The sequence below is a fragment of the Lepus europaeus genome, chromosome 4 (assembly GCF_033115175.1).
Source record: "Lepus europaeus isolate LE1 chromosome 4, mLepTim1.pri, whole genome shotgun sequence".
Lineage (NCBI taxonomy): Eukaryota > Metazoa > Chordata > Mammalia > Lagomorpha > Leporidae > Lepus > Lepus europaeus.
The window spans coordinates 34953309-34971843 of record NC_084830.1 but is presented as its reverse complement, the minus strand read 5'-3'; the positions used below and the strand labels follow the sequence as shown (position 1 = coordinate 34971843).

The 18535-nt window shown below is 38.1% G+C and overlaps 1 long non-coding RNA gene across 2 annotated transcripts in view; it reads right to left on the bottom strand.

Moving 5' to 3' along the window:
* Positions 1–3806: 3806 nt before the first annotated feature.
* LOC133758307 (uncharacterized) overlaps positions 3807–18535 on the bottom strand; it is a 193727-nt gene continuing 178998 nt past the window's right edge. For both annotated transcript variants that reach the window (XR_009865780.1, XR_009865781.1), the window contains 3 exons: positions 9826–9918; positions 6443–6513; positions 3807–4012 (listed from right to left, as the gene is read on the bottom strand). This is a non-coding gene — a long non-coding RNA (uncharacterized LOC133758307). The remainder of the gene's footprint in view (positions 4013–6442; positions 6514–9825; positions 9919–18535) is intronic.

Here is an 18535-nt window from a genome sequence, read left to right as displayed (position 1 = left end):
TTAGCATCCAGATTCAGCCGTCATCACAGTAGTGAGAGACAGAGCAGGCCAGAACTGATTCTGTTCAGGAGAACAGCAGGACCAGCACCGAATCTACCATGGCTCTTTCCCTGCTATTGTGGATATATCAGTAAGGCATCTTTGTGGAATACTTCTACAGCCTTTCATTTAATTTGTATTTTTGTTACCCAGGATATTATATACATGCAGTTAGGGAATGATTCTTCTATAAGTGAATGATGTTACTATAAAATTTTCAAGGGATTGTAAGCCATAATTTTTATCTCAGTTGCAGACTCTGTTTTTCTCATGTACACATAATGGTATTTTTCTTTTTTTTTTTCAGTAATAGTACTAACAATATTAGAAGGACTTCTTAAATATAATAAATGGCCTGTGTTTGCTCAAAAATTATTTCCTTAGCACCACTAAGAGAGACAAATTCTCAAGCTAGATGTAGCATCTGACTTACTTTGTATACATAAAATTTTTTTATTTTAAAAACCGTATTTGTATGTAATAAAAAGATAAGCTATGAAGAAAATAATTTACTTTATGAATATTAGTTTATTCAAATGTTATTAACACAACTCAATGGAGAAAGCCAACGAACAGAACTAAGAGAGGGGGAGAGAGAAAGAGAGAGAGAGCTCACTCCTCAGATGTCCAGGAGCAGGGAAGTTAATCCAGGACTCCCATGTGAGTGGCAGGGACACAATTATTTGGACCATCAACTGCTGCTTCCCAAGGTATATGTCAGCAGGAAGCTGGAGTAGGAAACAGATCCAGGACTCTAGCCCAGGCACTCTGATATGGAATGCAGGCATTCCAAGCGAAAACTTAACTGCTGTGCCAAGCACCTTCCTGCGGTGTTTGCATTCTTTTTTTTTTTTTAAAAGATTTATTTATTTATTTGAAATGCACAGTTACAGAGAGAGAAGTGAGAGAAAGAGAGAGAGAGAGATTGATCTTCCATTCACTGGTTCACTCCCCAAATTGCTTCAAAGGCCACAATGGCTGGGAATGGGTCAGATTGAAGCCAAGAACTAGGAGCCAGGAGCCTCTTCTGAGTCTCCCACATGGGTGCAGGGGGCCCAAGCACTTGGGCCATCTTCCACTGCTTTCCCAGGTGCACTAGCAGGGAGCTGGATCTGAAGTGGGGCAGCCAGGACTTGAACTGGAGCCCATATGGGATGTTGGCCCTACAGATTGTGGCTTTACTTGCTATGCCACAGCACTGGTCCCTGTGTTTGTATTCTTAATCATTTACTAAAGTTACAGATATAAAGATTTTAAAAAATTGATTTGTTGAGGTATAATTGACATAATCGGTACACATTTAAAAATATATAATTTGATAAATTTTAAAAACCATTTTAAAACATATAGCTCAGTAATGTTTAGAATATTTGAATTGTTGTGTAATAGATCTCCAGAACTTTTCATGCCACAAAAGTGAATCTCTATACCCATGAGACAACAGTTCCCTATTTCTCCCTCCCCTCAGCTCCTGGCAACCACCACCTATTTTTTTGTTTCTATAAATTTTACTTCTTTAAGGACCTCATTTAACTCACATAAATGGAATCACAAAGTATTTTTTTGTCTTGTAACTGGATTATTGCACTTAACATGATGTGCTCAAGGTTCTTCCATATTGTAGTACGTATAAGTTTTTTCCTTTCTAAGGGTGAATACGATTCCATTGTATGTATTTTGATTATCCATTCATCTATCAATGGACAGTGGGTTGCTTCTACCTCTTGGCTATTATGAAGAATGTTGTAGTGAACATGCATGTGCAACTGTATCTTTGAGAATGAGCTTACTACTCTTTTGGATACATATCCCAAAGTAGGATTGCTGGCTCACATTTTTAGTTTTCTGAAGTAACTACTATACTGTTTATATGTTGGTTACGCCATTAAAAACTTTTTATTTATTTTATTTCTTGAAGAGGGAGAGATAGAGTGTGTGTGTTTGTGAGAGGTATCTTATCCACTGGTTTATTCCCCAAATGCCTGCAACATCCAGGGCTGGTCTAGGCCAAGGCCAGGAGACAGGAACTCAATCAGAGTCACCCACATGGTGACAGGAACCCAGCTATTTGAGCCATGACCTTCATTAGCAGGAAGCTGGAATGGAGAGTACAGCTGGGATTTAAACCCAGGCATTATGGTATGGGATGCAAGTGGGCTTAACCACTATGCTATAACACCCACCCTAACTGCACTAACAGTGCACTAAAGTTATAGTTTCTGCACATCCTTATCAAGTGTTGCTATTTTCTGGTTCCTGCTAGTAGACAGAAATGAGTGTAAGGTGATATCTTATTGCAGTTTTGATTTGCATTTGTCTGTTGGTGATGTGGAGCATCTTTTTATATGCATATTGCCCACTTCATCTTCAGAGAGATGTCTGTTAAGAATTTTGCCCATTTTATAATCACATTATTGCAAGCTGTTTATTCACTTTAAGTATCCTGAATATATTATTTAAATTTTTGCCATAGGATTTATATTCTATCACAATTATAGTATAACTTTGCATGATTCCTGTATTATAGATACATTATTTTAATTTTTTGTGTCCTGATAAATCATCATATTTATGATAATTTCTGTGTTAGTTTCTAGAGTCTGGTATAATAAAGCACCATAAGGTTGATCTGTGTAACAGAAATTTATACTATCACAGTTCTGGAGGCTCAAAGTGTGAAACCCAGAGGATCACACTGAACCAGGACTCAAATTAGAATAGTATCCTTGTTTATTCATTCTGGTGCCCATTGGCCTTCCTTGACTTACCTGCCATTCCAATATCTCCCTCCTTGTCCACATTGCTACCTCCTCTTCTCTGTAATCTCCCCCTGCTTCAATTTTACAAGGGCTCTTGCCATTAGACCTCAGGCCCACCCAGATAATCCAGGCTGATCTCATCATCTTGAGATTCTGAACTTGAATCCACCTTTAAGGACCACTATGAAGTAACATTTGCAAGTTTCAGGGATTAGGACGCAGACATTTCTTTGGAAGAGTTACAATCCAATACATTCTAGTTTTATTAAGATACATTCCACAGATTAGAATTGTTAGTTCAAAGTTTGTGAAACATGAATATTTTAGGTAAATATTTCAAATATTATGCTGCAGAATGACTTTGAATCAGATCTTTAATTTTCTCAAATATGTGTGTTGGGCATTTGTATGTATATATACAATGCAAAAACACATGTGTATGTCTCAAAAACATTTCTTTAAACAGACACCTTGGTGGTTTTTTTGCCTGTCAATGTCATACGCTGCTATTAGTGCAACAGAAATCCAGGTTTTCAGAGTTGGAGAGGAACTGCAGGACATCCAATCTTGGCTGCTTCTTTTTTTATTTTTTATTTTTTTATTTGACAGGTAGAGTTATAGACAGTGAGAGAGAGACAGACAGAAAGAAAGGTCTTCCTTCCATTGGTTCACTCCCCAAATGGCTGCCACGGCCGGTGCTACGGCCGGCGCTACCCTGATCTGAAGCCAGCGGCCAGGTGCATCCTCCTGGTCTCCCATGCGGGTGCAGGGGCCCAAGCACTTGGGCCATCCTCCACTGCCCTCCCGGGCCACAGCAGAGAGGTGGACTGGAAGAGGAGCAACTGGGACTAGAACCTGGTACCCATATGGGATGCCGGCACCACAGGCGGAGGAGTAACCAAGTTAGCCACGGTGCCGGCCCCATTGGCTGCCTCTTTTTAAAAGATTTATTTATTTATTTGAAAGTCAGAGTTACACAGAGTGTGGTGGGAAGTCGGAGTTACACCAGGGGGTGGGAGGTGGGGCATAGTGAGAGAGAGATTGAGAGAGAGATCTTTTACCTTCTGGTTCACTTCCAAAATTGCTGTAATGGCCGGGGCTGGATCAGGTCGATGCTAGGAGCCAGGAGCTTCTTCCAGTTCTCCCACATGGGTGCAGGGGGCCCAAGCACTTGGGCCATTTTCCGCTGTTTTCCCAGGTGCATTAGCAGGGAGCTGGATTGGAAGTAGAGCAGCTGAGACTTAAACCATTACCCATATGGGATGCTGACATTGCATGCACTAGCTTTACTTGATACAGCACAGCACTGATACATTGGCAGCTGAAATTGTATGGTTTTGATTGATTTGCTCATTTCTATTTTGTTTTTGTATGGAAATATGTTTTGCTTTTTAAATCCTTGCATTTTGATGTAAAGTAACTAATCTTCAATTATGACAAATGAGCTCTTCCACTAAGAAAATTTTCCATTGTCTTCATTTGTCACATAATCTTTACAAGATCTAGTGTAAAATTTTGAACTTTTAAAATGATATTATGAATAATATAAGTTATATGTGTGTGTGTGCGTGTGTGTATACTGTTGAGCGGTAGAAAACTGTGTTGAGTATTTCTTTTCTAAACATAGTTGAAAAGTTCACCATAAAGGAATTGTGTCTTGGGATAAAAGTCATTTTCAAGAGCATCTGGGTAATAAATCATGTGGAATTGTATTTTCAATACTTTATCATGAATAGCAATGAATCACTAGCTTTTTGATAGAGGGTAATTTTTTGTAACCAATTTGCAGAACTCACACATCAGTTGAGTGTAAGTCTTCCAAAGTTGTAGGTAATATATTTATTTTTCAGAACTGATTTTTGAATTGTCTTAAAGCTAACTTTTTAATTGGTGGCTTAAGATTATGCTCTTAAAATTGTATATATGAAATACATGAAATTTGCTCACCTTAAATAAATTAAAAAATTAAAAATCAGTTTCATTTATTTGATAAACCTGTCTCATTTTTAGCCCAAAATTTTCCTTTATTTTTCAGTTTGACTACCTATTGGACTTGAATCTGAATAGCTCCAGTTTGGTTCCAAAAATAAATCTACTTTCATGGAAAAGTAATTTGCCACCAGAAGAGGATATGCGAAAGAATATGTACATTTTCCAAAAATGATTTAAGAAACAGCATTGTTATCCAAATAAGTGTATATCCTCCTGGGGAATCTACTCTGAGAGAGACTATTCAGAAGTATTATTTGCGACATTGTTTCCTTAACATCCTGACACAGTACAACAGAAGTAACTCAATAGAGTTATAGAATGATATATTTTATAAGGAAGAAAGTACTCTCTAGATTTTCAAATCAAGTCTTCTACTTTTACAAGTAAGGAAAGGGAAGAGTTAGACAATGTAAGTAAGTTGCAGAAGACCAACTACCTTCTTAGTTGTTGATGGAGTGGGGGACATCCAAGATGTTTTATTAGGACTCTTTTTTTATTTCTCCAAGCTATAATTTAGTGTAACTGAAGTGAATTGGCAAGTGACTAGCAAAGTTCAATCAGCAGATGTGCTTGCCTTGGCTGGATTTTTTTTTTTTTAATTTAATTTTTTTTAAAGGCAGATAGATAGAAAGAGATAGACAAGGACAGAGACAGACACAGAGAGACCTTCTATCTGATGCTTCCCCCTTCAAATGTCAGAAACCAGGAGCAGGGAACTCAGTCCAAGTCTCCCACGTGGGTGGTGGGCACCCAACTACTTGAGCCATTCATCTGCTGCCTCCCAGGGTGTAATTAGCAGGAAGCTGGAATAAGAATTAGATCTTCTGCCACAAGCTGGAAAGCTTTAAATATGATTTTTAATACCTCTAAGTGGAGGCAATATTTCTCCATTTCAAATTAGCAACAGTTTTGAGTCGCATATGAAATGCATGGCCTTTGGATAAGGTTGCCAGATTTAACAAACAAAAATTTGAATTTCAGGTAAATAACTCATTTTTTGATCTAAGCATATCCCAAACATTGCATGGGCTATAGACATACTAAAATATTCACCATTTGTTTGAAATTCAAATTTAAGCAAATGTCCTTTATTTAATTTGGCAAACCCAGCTTTGAAGCATATGAGGCACTCATGGGACCACTTTGAATCTCACCTCCCAGCCAGGTATGGCAGAAATGCTTACTACTCACTGAGTAACCCTGTGTCCCTCCAATTTCGCATCTTCTTTGGAATTGGGCAGACCACATGACTAGTTCTTATGAATGTGCTAGGATGTTAGAAGTGGTGTGCATCAGTTGATTGATGTACTCAGAAGTCAAAGTACAATCTCCCAGGTTGCTGATTCCCTGCTGCAGTGAACTAGAACCATGTGTTCAGGATGGCCTAGTCACATGCCAAAGGCAGCCTTAGATCCCTGAAGAAAAGTTGTAATGAAGGTACCCAGGAAAACCACTGAGCTAACAGCACACTTGCTATGTGTCAAAAGTCAACTTTTTATCTGTTAATCCACTGAAATTTCAGGATTGCTTTAATTACTGCAACTTGACATAACCAATACTGACACACTGTATATCATCAGATGAGTAAATAAATGTTGTGAGTCTAAGATTTTTGTTGCTCTTTGATTTTTATGGAATTGCCATCGACTTACCAAGTTTGTTGGGAGGTCTGAATGAGAATTACAAGTGAAAATCTTCAGCATTCTGTCTACTTCACGGCAGGCTGCAACAAATGATAATGAAATCTAATGATAGCATTTCCATTACAAATGTTATTTTTAATGCTTATAACAATCTTATGAAATTGGTGTTATTATCATTTCCATTTTATAACTAAAGGAAATGAGGCTTGGAGTAGTAAAGCAATTTACCCAAGGTCATTTCACAAAGTTCTTATTAAATTGAGAGTTAAGTCTCTATTCCAGGACACTATGACTCCAAAATCCATACCTTCAAATCTATGCCATGTAAACATTTTACTTGTGTCTGACAAAGCCTGATTCTGTGGCATTCATTCATAATAATAAACAACCATATAAGATATACTGTATTAACATTAGACATTAGAGATAAGAAGATTAACATTCAGACCAATCTTTATTTTTATTTATTTGAAAGCCAGAATGAGAAAGAGAGACAGACAGACAGACAGAATCTCTTTCAACAATTTCAGTTGTTTCAAATGCCCTAACAGTCAGAGCTGGGCCAGGCTAAAGCCAGAAACACTATCCAGGTCTCCCATGTGAATGGCAGGGACCCAAATACCTGAGCTATCATCTGCTGCCTTCTAGGGGATACACTGGCAAGAAGCTGTATGGGAAGTGGAGGTGGGACTCAAGCCTAGGTACTTGGATATGGGATGCCTGCCTCCAGACCAATCTTGCCCTTACAGAAATCTCAGTTATTTTCAGGCAAATGAATATATAATTAAGAATTATTAGAACAAGTTACATGATAGATGGAAGTCTAAGATTCAAAAGAAACATATGTTTGGGATTGAGGGAGCAGAGTGTATTAGAGAGGCTTCAAGGAGGTGGTGAAACCTAGGCTAAGTTTTGAGAGATGGCTATGAGTTTGTCGGACTGAGATTACAAGAACAGCCTGGCTTTTCTAAGCAAAAGGAACATGTGTGAAACATGCACAAAGCAATTTAGTATGTTTGGGAATTAGATTTCTATTGGGTTACAATTACATAGTGATTTCAGTTCATAGCATAGGCTGCCCAGTAGGAGTCCAAGTGGCATGGATGGGAATGCAAGAAGGAAAAAGCACTTGCATTTCCTTCCAGAAATGCCAAGATACCACAAAAAGCAGAGAAAGGTGTAGAAATAACCTGTCTTGTTCCTGCTCTCTGATCTCCCACTGCTATCTCTCATTGGAAAACCTAAATGGAAGATAGTTGATAAGAGAGCTAAGGAAATATAGCCTCAACAGCCACCCTACTTACTGCCACACAGAACAGAATCTGGGAAAGGTAAACAAGAGACTGACAGCCAACAGCCCAAGAATATCAATATCAATATCACATTCTTCTATCAATCACACTAAAATATCCTATTGTCTCGGATGGGTTTCCTTAGAAGCAGACCTTGAAATGGAGATTAGGTTATATGAGGTTTGAGTGATGGTTTCTGGATCAACACTTGTAGAAGTAAGAATGAAGAGCCGGCGCCGCGGCTCACTAGGCTAATCCTCCGCCTTGCGGCGCCGGCACACCGGGTTCTAGTCCCGGTCGGGGCACCGATCCTGTCCCGGTTGCCCCTCTTCCAGGCCAGCTCTCTGCTGTGGCCAGGGAGTGCAGTGGAGGATGGCCCAAGTCCTTGGGCCCTGCACCCCATGGGAGACCAGGAGAAGCACCTGGCTCCTGCCATCGGAACAGCGCGGTGCGCCGGCCGCAGCGCGCTACCGCGGCGGCCATTGGAGGGTGAACCAACGGCAAAAGGAAGACCTTTCTCTCTGTCTCTCTCTCTCACTGTCCACTCTGCCTGTCAAAAAAAAAAAAAAAAAAAAAAAAAGTAAGAATGAAGAAAGGTTGGGCAAAGGTAGAAGCTGAGCTGCAATGCAGTTCCAGCAAAGCCGCAGCTGATCATCTAGGTAGCTCTGCAGATGGGCTAGCACTTCAAAAATGTCTTGAGTTAGGGCACTGGAATTGGACCTTTATGACCCTATGTTGATTGGTAATTAGATACAAGTTTTCCTGGGAAGCAGGCATGATCTTGAGCAAAGCAGTTTTCTTTAACTGAGGAAATCCCTATAGGATGCTGACAGCTGAAGACCATCTTCCGACAGCATTTCCAGTAGTTGGGAATATAAATCCTAATGTCTACCATCATCTACCCTTCGTACTACTCAATCTTTGCATTGGTTGTGCAAGCAACTCTTCATGAACTCTTTTTCCTGAGAGAAACATGGAAAAGGAAGGTTAGTGGGACAAGCTAGAATTCCCACTGCTGCAACTGGTCACAGGGCCACAGCTAGTACTGGTGCTCTCCTTTCTTTACGGTGTATTCTGGATCCTCACTCTCAGCAAGTTATCTCTGCTGGACTCAAAGGGCTCACCAAGAGGCATGACCCTGCTACCTTCTCTGGGGTATCTGAATCACCGCTCACTATGCCCTTCTCTGACCAGAGCTAGCACGTTTGTAACCTGCCATCAGAACTCATCAGAACTGGGGAAGGGAGAGCAAGGGTCACCCAAGTAGATCACCTATATTCCACACATATTCCAAAAAGTCCTACCTTCTCCTGAGGATCAGAGTCAATTTTCTCTGCAAAAGTAATCACTTCAAATCTTGCAGACTAGTTCCCAGCAAGGTGCTCATGCAACGGAATTTATAGTTCAATTGAATTTTTCTTATATCCCTTTTGGAAATGTTCTTCCTTTGGGAAGCAGGATCTCTAGACCCACAGAGCCCAGAGTTCCACGCTGCAGTAGTAATAAAATCTGAAATTTCAGCAAGGATTGGTCTGTGGGGCACTTAAAATTTTAGAAGTCAAGAAGAGCAGAAAAATCTAGGAATGGAGATGAAAAAGAAAGTGGTCAGTTAACAGAAGGGAAAGCAAAAGTGTGTGATATCTCTGAATCCAAAAGAAAAAAAGTATACCAGGAAATAGAGTTTGATCGATTACCGTAAATGCTGCTGCAGGAGAGGGGAGATAAGTTGAGGACTGAGGCTAGACCACTGGAGCCAGCAAGAATTAGTGACCTTGAAGAATGTATTTTTAGTAGAGTGGAGGAGATGAAAACATGATGAAACATAGCAATGGGAGGAAAGAAAGTGAGGATGGTGACACTGGCTGCTTTTAAGATGTTTTCTATAAATGGAAAGGAGAGAAAAATAAGTTAGCTTGAGGGAAAAAACACGAAGAATTTTTTCAAAAGGGGGGGATTAGATGGAAATGACCCAGTAGAGAGGAAATGACTGAAGTGATCTAATCACTTTTGTCATAGATGACTAGCAAGTTCTCAGTAAATACTAGTTACTCTGATCATTTTATATAACCTAAAATTAGATTTTGATAATTATAAAATTACCTCTTCATTTTCTTTATTGAATTTTTTTTACTTCTAGCAAGTTTCAGATAATGCCATCCATATGCTCTCAATTTCGGATGTCATGAATTGTTCCTGTGAAAAATAAGAAACAAGAAAATTTAATGTTTCTTATGATCATGTGAATATAAAATTATATTCATCATTTTCAAAGATAAAGTTTACGTCTGCCAATCTATGGATCTGAATATAACTTGTTATACCTTCAGAATAAATTTGGGAGTATGATAAGACTTATTATTTGAGCAAGACTTCATCAATACCCATTTCCAGAATGCCCTGTGAAGGTGTAGGGCCACAAAAAACAAAGAAATAAAATGCAAACATTTTAGAATGGGCCATCAAAGAAGGAGGTACCTTTCTCTGAAGGGAGGAGAGAACTTCCACTTTGACTATGACCTTGTCTAAATAAGATCGAAGTCAGCGAACTCAAGAGGCTTCCATAGCCTTGGAAACTCATGACTAGAGCCTAGGGAGATTTCTGACACCATAAATAAGAGTGTCAAATTGTTAAGTCAACAACAGGAGTCACTGTATACTTACTCCTCATGTGGGATCTCTGTCCTTAATGTGTTGTCCAATGTGAATTAATGCTATAACTAGTACTGAAACAGTATTTTACACTCTGTGTTTCTGTGTGGGTGCAAACTGATGAAATCTTTACTTAATATATACTAAATCGATCTTCTGTATATAAAGATAATTGAAAATGAATCTTGATGTGAATGGAAAGGGAGAAGGAGCGGGAGATGGGAGGGGTGCGGGTGGGAGGGAAGTTATGTGGGGGAAAAAGCCATTGTAATCCATAAACTGTACTTTGGAAAATTATATTTACTAAATAAAAGTTTTTTAAAAAATGCAAACAGCAATAATACACAGAATAAAGACTAATACAACTGGATTATTGTAGAACATTAAACATATTTGAGTGCTGAGACAAAAGCTCACTCTGTTTAAAATAACTGTGGTGATTGGGTAACTCTTCAAGATGCCTAGGATTAGACCTGTTACTTTAGTGAATCTGGAACAGAGAAAAAGAGAGGGTATAGTGCTTGGTTTTGTTATTGTGAGCAGAAGAGAGAAAAAAGAGAAACTTTCACAAAATTGTTCAATTTATATGTAAGGAAAAGTCATGGCTATGCCCAATCAAAACCTTTATCCAAGTAAAGGCATACAGAGAATTATTGTCAAACGGTATATTCTTCCTTCCAGATAAATAACAATCCTATACTTTAAAAATTTTAAGAACAGTCTTCCAAAATGCCTATAACATATTAAACTAATTCACTTGTAATTTTAGTATAAGTCAGGAAATTCTGAAATTACACTCCACATTGTAATATTAACTAAGTACACCGGACTCAGATGCAGAACTTTTCATTGTAAAGCAGCCTAGTTTGAGGAGTTAATATTTCATTGGGGATTGAATATTGTATTTTCCTTCTTCTCTAAATTAGGATGATAAAATTAAAAATGAGGGTTTGCATACTGCATTTAAAAATAATTCCTTAGTGTTGCCAAAATGTTTGGTTGATGTTTGAGTTTCTATCAATATTTAGGGGAAAGTTTTAAATCGAAAATCATCTTTAGATAAATTCAAAGGCCATGTCATCTACTGGTTATTATATATATTTTATATTTATAATGCAATAGTATTATTTTTTACTAATTTCATAACATGCTTCTATAAATTAAGATGAGGAAAAATAATTTATATGAGCAAGTTTCCCAGTTTTTCACTTTTTCATGCTAAAACATTGAAAGAGAATAGGAAGACAATTGAACACTTGCTTTACTTATTTTTCTTGGTAAAATTTTTCTCATACTGTGTTTATTTTTTAAATTGTCCAAATATTTTAGATTGGCTTTGATATTCTGGAAAATATGCATCTTGATTTGGTAGTTGATAAAATATTTCTAAAAGTCACGATGGTATGTCTACTTGCCAATGTGAAAATGGACATAACAAAAATACCCCTAAATCCTACATTTGTTGAACTTAGAAAAAATGTGTTCATCTTGATTAATGTAAAACATCAACCGATACAATTTTTATCATGAGTACAGTTTAAGGAGCTATGAGAATTACATCTCAGAATTGTCTGCTCAAAGGATGGGTGAGGGGAGACTCTTGTTCTCCACTGTGTTAATTCCCTCATGCTTCTAGTTTGTATGTGATTCCAAATAGCTCAGTAAATTCCCATAGGCACTGCAGCAAAAATTCCCCATGTTAGAAAGAAAAAAAATTCACTGCTATAGAGACAAGGTGCTTTCACATTAACTTTTACAACAGTGGTATCATAGCTACAGGTACATTAAGAGGACATGAAGTAGATGGCAACAATCTCATGATGCACTTTGGTTAAATAATATGGCATAACCATCAGTAGGTATGGTTATTTGCTAAAGTGACACAAAAATATCCAGTAATTATCAAGATGATTATGATTGAGTTAAGAATGCCTAAGTATAAGTGATCATACTGTTTTTGAGTAGAAGAAAGACATACTTTAGATAAATATTAAATCCTATGTTTTCCAGTGTGCATGAGGTCCTGAAAGAGAGAGGCAGTAGTACTATAAAAGCTTGGGTATCTTCACTATGGTTATCAAGCACTGTCTCTTAGTGAAGTGGTCAAGTATTTAACCTATTCTGCAGCATGGTCTTTAGTGAAGAGGAGTGTCAGACAATCATAGCTTAAATATATTAATTAGTAATGTTATCTAAGTTTCCATACTCAGTTCCTTTGTTTACCAAACAGCCTTTCGATTCCCCCGGAGGCTTCCTCATAAATTGGTGTATAGGGATAAAATGCATTCATTTTCAAAATGAGAAACTGTATTACCTTAATAATCACCTTTATCATTGTGAATTAAAAAAAACTGAACCATGGTTTACACACTGGTCTTTTGGACGTTTGAGTAGTGTGAGATGAAAAAGACTGGGCACAGTTATATGGAGCATTGATGTGTCAAGGAAACCAAAATTGTTTGACAAGAATGGGATTACATTAAGTTCTAGTAGGAAAGGCATTGGAGTGTAAGTTTCTGGTATAATAATAAATGGCTTGGAAGGTACACAGAGTTTGCTAACTCTTCTTTTTGACTCTGTGGGCAAAGAGAATGAGGTGTGAGAGACATTATAGTGTTCAATTATTGGGAGAAAAAGTGTTTGTAAAGATTCAAGACTGCAGCTTGACTTTTTTTTGATAGTGGATAGAACTCTACAAGAGATTGTAAGCCAAATTATCTGAAAATTTCAATTGTGATGTGGAGTAATGATGTCATCTGCTTTAGCACAATTACTTCTCTAGGTTGGTGGTTTGGTTTGATTAACAATCGAAAATCTTGGGAGATGAGAAATAAATGTTATTGCAAAGCATTTGTAAATATAAATTAATATAAAATTCAACATTAGCAACTTTCCAGCAAATGTCTCCAAAGTAAGTGGAGTATTTTCTGTAAAATTTCTAGAGTGGTTTCTTAATACATTAAAATGTTTTCCTCTTATTAGCAATGCTTTCATACTTGGCTTGATTCACTTGATATCGATGATCTGCACTGTAATAAAATTTAAGCAGAGAAACTTAATACAGTCTGAATTAGGAACCACAGCTTCACTGGGACTTAATGTATCACGTTGCAGCATAACATTCTCATATACATAATTTCCTAAATCGTGCTTTGACTTCAGGGAGCACTTAAATATTCAGCTCAATTCTCTCTTAAGTGTCCAGAATACAGTTAACAATATAATGTCCTGCATGTAGAAAGTAGAAAGCTTTCTTCCACACCCAGATTCTTCAGCTGAGCCAGAAAACTGAAGCAATGGCTATGTGAAAAAGGTCACTGACAGAATTATACCCAGTACATTTTGATAAAACACGAAAGACCAAAATATCCTGAATATATACCATGTGCCAGCATTTTCATTTGTATGTTACTACACTCGAATCATCAAAATTTACCTGAAATTTTGGTATTCATTACAGAAACTAAGCTCAGAGATGTTCTGAAGTTAACATGGCTGTAGTGGAATTGAGAATAGAATAGAGTCCTATCTTCAGTCTATTCATATAATGGACCAATGACCTGCATCAAAATCTATGATGGAGATGCCTAGCCAAAAAATCTCATGGTGGGCATTTTAGCATCATCTCCTTACCACATGATTCTTTAAGTGCTGTCAAAGTAGACATCATAATAATAAAAAAAAAGGACAAAATCACTAATTAAAGCCATGAGGGGGTTATAAGACTGTCTGCTTTCTAACAACAGTTGTGGTTTCAGGAACCATACTCTATCTAACATGTACAGAGTCTGTAAACTCCTGAGTGAATGGCAGAGTCCAGGACCTTAGTTGCTCATACACAATTTAGTCCTGGCTTCCAATATTCAATTTATGCTTGACTTAAAAGAATCTTGCCCAGAGTCAAGCCATGTTGAATTGTTGTTTAAGCTGGTGAATTTTGTCTTCCCCTAAACACTGAAGACTCAAACCTCAAATTATTTCAATTACATATGAAATAAACCAATGTTCACATTAATACAGATCTTCATTTATTTGATATAAGTAAAAGGAGAAAATGTTTGGCAATTGCTTACTTCCACAGTGAATTGGGTTTGGCTTGTTGACTGAGTGGCGAAGGACTTGGATATGAATATTTTCAGTTGGCAGTAAGGAACAGAAAGAATTCTTCATTTTCTCTTTGACATTGTGAGTTTATGGAATGCTGGTGTTATTATCCTGACAACCTTACAAATCAAAATCAGGAAGAAATGGTAACCTACAGCTTTCAGTGGAAGACAACTGGAGTGGGGAGAAGACAAGTATATTTTCATTCTCCAAAGGGTAAAATCTGTCAGTAGGAGGAAGGAGAAATCTTGTTTTGAATCTAAATATGAAATATTAACTGTATATAGCTTCACAGGCAAACAGATTAGATGAGAATTCACTCCAGGTGATGATGAGCTAATAAATACAAATAAAATAAAGGTGACTAGGGTCAGTTTTGGGGTGCAGCTGGTTAAGCTGCCTGCTGGATGTTAGCATCCCATGAGTGCTGGTTTGCGTCCCAGATGCTCTGGTTCTGATTCAACTCTCTGCTAATGCACTTGGTAAAGCAGCAGAGGATGGCCCAAGTGCTTGAGTATCTGCAGCCATCTGGGAGAGCTGGGTGGAGTTCCAATCTTCTGGCTTTGGCTTGGTTGGCCCAGCCTCGGCCTCTAAGGCCATTTGGGGAGTGAACCGTCAGATGGAGGAAATTCTCTCTCTCTCTCTCTCTCTCTCCTGCTCCCTCTCTTTCTCTCCTTTTAACTTGCCTTTCAAATAAATAAAATAAATCTTAAAAAAATAAAGGGGTGTTTGACATGCAGCCCCTAGAACCATTGCAGAAGTCCCTGACTGTTGGTATTCTCATTCTTGTGTAATTTGCTCCCATAAAGTAAGGTCTAGATTCAGTGACAAGTTTTAGTGAATAGAATTAGGTGTATAATATAATAAGCAGCATGTTTTTTTGATCCTGAAGAACCATGTAAGATAACAAATGTTTGTTTCTTTGTTTGTTTTTAATGTTTGTTGTTTTAAGTCACTAAATTTTGGGGCACTTTGTTATATAAGTAATACAGTCTAGCCTGCAAAGAGCTAGGAATCCATTCAGGCAAGACCACTACACAGGAACATGTCACATTTAATTAAGCACATCAGTTAAAGTATTCTCAACAGCCAGCACATAAAGCCTGGAGGATCAGAGAAGCAGCAAAATACGTACACTTTAGACACAGTCATACCTCAGTTTCAAATCTCAAAGGCTGGTAGAGGATGCCAGGGAATTTAGTCTTAATGGACACAGCTACAGAGAACCTAGAATCATCTCACAAACTGGGAGACTCTGTGAGACATTTGATATGGAAGTTGTCATAGTTACCAAAGACCAATCAATTAAATAGGCATCACTACGACCCCCTAGAAATTGCCTTTTAATTTTTTTTATATTTATTTGTTTGAAAGGCAGAGAGAGTGAGAAACAGATGGAGAGTGCTCCCAACTTCTGGTTCACTCCACAAATACCTGTAACAGCCAGGGCTGGGCAGAAGTATTTGAGCCATCACCTGCTGTGTCTCAGGATGTGTGTTAGAAGGAAGCTGGCATCAGAAGTAGAATCAGGACTTGAACCCAGGCACTCTGATATGGGATGTGAGCATGCCCATACCAGGTAGTTATATTTTTGAATGAATTGATATAGGTAAGTATAGGGGCCGGCGCTGTGGCTCACTTGGTTAATCCTCCGCCTGCGGTGCCGGCATCCCATATGGGCATCGGGTTCTAGTCCCGGTTGCTCCTCTTCCAGTCCAGCTCTCTGCTGTAGCCCAGGAGGGCTGTGGAGGATGGCCCAAGTGCTTGGGCCCCTGCACCTGCATGAGAGACCAGGAAGAAGTACCTGGCTCCTGGCTTCGGATCGGCGTAGCGCCGGGCATAGCAGCCATTTGGGGAGTGAACCAACGGGAGGTAGACCTTTCTCTGTCTCTCTCTCTCACTGTCTGTAACTCTAAAAAAAGATATAGGTAAGTATATAAAGAGTGTAACTCCAGATTCAAAAGACATGCTCCTCTTTCTTCTCATTCATTCTGCTACCATCACAGTTCATGCTCTCAGCACTTCATGCCTGGTAGTTAATTGCTACCAGGTTGTTTCTTGTTCTTGAGCCTTGTCGCCTTAGTTAGACTACAGAATGCTTAAGGAAAGGATCATGTCTCCTTCAATGATCCCCCTCCAACCACAATTTCATACTTGAAATGTGAGCATATGTGGAATTATTTCTGTATACCTTCTTCGAAACCACAAGAATTTTGGATCACTATACATGAGTCATTTCAAGTGGCCACCATCTTATCTCCAGTGAAATCCAGAGTCCTCTGGGTGTTTGCTTATACCCTCTTCTGCCTTCTACACTACTATGTTCTTTCCAGCTCTTCCTTGAGCTATATTATCATTTTCTTATATTGTGAGCATTATCATGTGGTGTGAAAAAAGGTACAAGGCATATGAGACAGACATAAGCTCCTCTTTCCTTTTGTTTTCTCTCCATGCAGTTTATAAAATATTAGAAAAAAGTAATTAAGCAATATTATACATAAGCTGTGGAAGCCTTGAGCATGTTTAAAAGCAATTTTACCAGTGATGTATCATGATACTGTCCAGTGCAGTATCTTTTTTTTTTTTTATTACGTAAAAACCTCTCTATGCAGAATTTTCAGGACAGAAAAATTCACTCAGATAAAAGGATAGAGAACACATAAATGTTGGAGAGATGGGAGAATGGTGTATCTTAAAAGCATGCAGCCAGCAATTGTCAGTATATTAAAAGGAAAACTTGATAAAATAATTCTACAACCTTGATCTCTAAAAATTTTCATCTGAACAAATGGATATGGAAAGTGTATTTCTAAGAGAAGCTAACATACATGTCTTAAATGATTCACCACAATTCTATAAAATGACTATATCTTGCTAATTCATTGGGTGTCTGTTTAATGATGCCTCTTCTAGGAATTCCTTCTACATCCTCCCGATAGTCCTTTGTTTCATACTTAACATAGTTTAATTTCATATGTAATTATCTATTTCCACGAATAAATTCTTGGCTTTTAATGAGATCAGTGACCTTTCTTGATAAATTTTGTGCTGTCAGTCCCTAGCATGGCACCCAGAATACTTGCGGAATAAATAAAAGGATAGATAAATTGGAGGCAAGAAATTATGTATTTTCAAAAAAAGGTTATTTATGTATATGCTTTCATTAAAAAACATAAGGAAAAGACCTGAAAGAAACAAAATCAACAAAATAGGGCTATGCAAGCATGTCTGATGATAAATAATTCTGCTAGGGGCACGAGACTTTAGTAATGATTTTTCATTCATTACTTCATTTATTACCTTTCTGCTCTACATTCACTGAAGCCAGATTTTTTTCTCCCCTCTTGGCCTTTGGAACCTTCCTAGGGGACCCCTGGTAGTTTTGGTCCTGGCAAAGAGACCTCATATTCCTGGAACTCACTCTCTCTTATCTTACTCTGAAGGGTGCGATATTAAACAGCCCAGTTTGCTCTTTCACAAAGGCTGAAATGTTTGAGCTTTATTCTGCCAGAAATAGCAGCCCAGAGGTGTATCAGCAAAGAATCAACCTTGAAAAACAGGGTTCAAGAAAATTCTTCTGTTGATAATGAATAGACCTGGTTTTTCTCGTGAGGACCTGATGTTGAACAGCCACAGCTTTTGCAAAGAAGGCCATGCAATGAATGTTGAAGGATCAGGAGCAGCACAATGTCTTGTAATTAGTTCCAAGTGGGTGTCATTAGTATGAGTTCAGTGAAGGGGAAATGATGAAGAGAGACATAAGTGATCTTTGAAGGATAGGAAGAATTGGGTAAGTGATAACGCATATGACTTGCTTACAGGAAAACATGGGGAATAGCTTGGCTACAGTGATGGTTCTCAACCTCAATTTGAGGAACTTAGTAAAAGAATTCATGCTATCTTTAAAATGCCAGAGGTATATGAAAGTCTGATTTCATTGCAAAGAGGGAAACCACACACCATTGAAAACTAAAGAGTGTCTTAGTGAGAGGGTACTGTAAAGAATTGGGCTTGCGCAAAGTGTTTCTGGGGATGGTCTGAGGAATAGGAATTTGAT